Source organism: Vitis vinifera, chromosome 9 (assembly GCF_030704535.1).
Source record: "Vitis vinifera cultivar Pinot Noir 40024 chromosome 9, ASM3070453v1".
Taxonomy (NCBI): domain Eukaryota; kingdom Viridiplantae; phylum Streptophyta; class Magnoliopsida; order Vitales; family Vitaceae; genus Vitis; species Vitis vinifera.
The window spans coordinates 14,798,245-14,801,503 of NC_081813.1; positions in this window are offsets into that span (position 1 = coordinate 14,798,245).

A 3,259-nucleotide genomic window follows, 5' to 3' on the forward strand; every position below is an offset into this window, starting at 1 on the left:
CATTGCTTTCTTACTACTATTATATTCACATTAGATAATTTCAAGTCCATGGCTTATGAGCCTCTCTATACATGTTGCATTCTATACGCGAGGGTATGAGTTTGATCATCGATTTGCATGACCATCCCTGCTTACGATGATAGATGTCGGTCTGATTTTTATCAGAATTCCCCGATGGAGCCCCTCTTGAGTCATCCAGTCAAGCTCATACTTTTTTATATTTTCACAATTCTTCGATGAAGTTATCTCAGGAAGCATAGACTCCCATACCATTGCTTCAGTGGAGTACATGTTAGATTTCCTAAACACCCTCATTGGATTATTTTTGAGTCAGTGGCAAATGGGCTCACATTTTAATATCTACAGTAGAGTATTTTTTAGCTAATGACATGTATTTTTCTCATTGGTTACCTTAGTGGATTATTTTTTAGCCATTGACAAATAGACTCACATCATTTTTCCTGGTAAAGCACTTTTGAGCTAGTGATGAGCATGCTTCCACACGTCAATTCCTAGTGGAGTAGTACAGTTTGATCATCTCAGGTCATCACTAGGTTTCCGTTGAGTTACCATGGCAGACCAGCATGCATATGCTTTTTGAGCTATCGAAAGTTTGACTCTTAGATATAGAGGTGACTAGCTAAAGACATTTGGTTATCTACATGGCATGATGCATCAATTACTATCCTATGGGCATATTCCCTCTTTCCATTACTAAGATGATTGATTCCCCACATAGCTTTTACAACCTTCCTTATTTGATCGAGGGACTTTCATTTGCATTACAAGTCAAGGTTTTGATGATTTTATCAAAACGAGACTTCAAGAGAGCATGACCCTCGAGTTTTGACCACTTTACTACTTATGACTCCTCAATAGATCAATTTTTTGAGGCAGCGACGGTTTCCCCAATAGACTATTTTTGTTGAGAATTCCCAATGGATTATTCCTTCGAGATGACGATGGATTCCCTTAGTGGAGTATTTCTTTGAGACAATGATGGTTTTCTTAGTGGAGTAGCATTGATGCAGCATTTCATACTACCTAGTGGAGCATCTTTTGAGATATGGACACTTTTCAGTGCATATGTGATTCGTGCCCAATCACTGTATCAGCTGATTCATGTCCAGCTGGTGCTCCTTGATTGAGGGAGTAATCAACAAAATTTATAACCTATTACACCATGAACTAGGGTAGCAAAAATAAAGCTACTATAGCATAGTGGCTCTAGGATCGTTCACTGGGATGGGTTTTCACTTCACAATTGATATTACTTCAAAGATAAATTGGTGCCTTTTCATTTCAAGGTTAGCTTTAAAAGAAAACATAAAGATGTTTGAATGAAAAAGGTTTGGTTTTAAACTAACCAAAAATAGTAACTGATTTTACTTACAAAGAAAAGTGTTTCTTGGAGTTTAGATCACTGGGTTCAGATTCCTCATACAAAAAGGAGAGTTCCGGTCACTTGTTTATTTTCCTCGCATTGGGGATTTAACATATAGTTATTTCCCGAACCGATGCTATACAGATGCTTCCCTTTAATGGGTTCAAACACTAAATCCCTCTCACTGATGCACCTTGCAATGGCTCATACCTCTCACCTAGCACTTGCCATTCAAGGTGATCTTTAACCTTGGATTACTCGTCAAAAGCTCGCAAGAGATAATTAATGGATGTCTCCTTAGAGTCCAAAAGCTTACCAAGTGTTGGCTATTCTAGAAAATCCTACCTTCAAACCACCTCCCAAAGGCTCGCAAGAGATAAACTAGTGCATCTCAATGGATGGAGATCACTTGCCTTATCAAGTGTTGGCCCAGGTGATTTAAAGGTGTTTTAAGTTAACTAAAAAGATAAAAACCATTAATGGGTCACACTTTCTCTTCATTAAAAACTAAAACAACAAAACTTCCAATTTATGCATGAGGAAATTTACCCAGCTTTCTTCACTCCAAGAGACAAAGAGCCTAGCCTCTCATCCTCTAAGGAAAAATCCTTAGAGTTTGATTAGCTAGAAAGAAAATAACGAGAAAACAAAAGCAGAGCAAGTGCTCTGTATTTTACTTCCTTCCCAAAACTGTAAAAATGATGCGTCTCTAGGAACAAGCTCCCGAGATGCGATTCCGATCCTTTTTTCAAAGAAGATTACAAACTATATATAAGGGGCTATTTACCCTTTGTACTTACTTAAAGACTAAGGAATCCTATGATAGGTGGGTTACAAGAAGACTTTGGGTATTTAGACATCAAATATCTAAAGCAAAATATCTAAAGAAAAATATCTAAAGAAAAACATCTAAAGATGTTGGTCGCAAATATCAGGAAGCTTCAGGAGAACACCGCGGCACTATGCAAAATTGGCTGCGAAACTCTCGGGTGAGCACTATTAGAGGATCCGGATATGTATATCCGGAGAAGTTGAAACGCCCTCCTCTCCCATCCGGCTCCTGAATTCCGGATGTAAGACATCCGGATGTAATGGCGGCGGCAGCAGATTTTCGGATGTGATACATCTGGATGGAATGGCGGCGACAGCAGAATTCTGGATGTGATACATCCGGGTGGAAAGTGGTGGCAGCCGGATGGAATTCCTACCCGGGTGTAATGAGCTATGATTCCCGTCCGGGTGGAATGAGCAGGATCCCATACTCCTTGTATTTTGGATTTGCTTATGGCAAAGGACTTCAAAGCTTCGGCTCTTCATGTTTTTGAGCTTTCCATTCCTTTGCCATGGATTCCAAATAACTCTCCTCAATCTTAGATTGCTTTGGTGATCAAAAAGCTATGAAAACACCAAAACTTAACACAATTTGATTAGAATTGATTACAAGGGTCCTTTATATGTTAATTGGGTTAAAAGGTGATAACTACTACTCAAAAGTGTTTAAAAGAGTTAATTACAAGCTATGAAATAGCACTTTTTGAGTAGTAATCAATATGTTTGGATATAGTCACAGTTCCACCAAATGGGTGTTTTAGATTGTTGGGAACCCCTGATTTCTCTGTTCCAATGCCTTGGATCATGTAGGGTACATGTAAATCTATCTTAGTCTCTCTAAATCTATCGCAATGGATAAACAGATATTCAAAAATAATAAGAATACCATAGAAAACACAGATCTAGATAATAAAGTCACATACCTTTGATTTGAATGTTCTTGGATCGATTCCAATCGATGTAGATAACCTTAAAGTTGTAGTAGATGTCGTAAACACCATGATATTCCGTTAGATGACTTTTCCTTATGTCTAAGCATTGAGA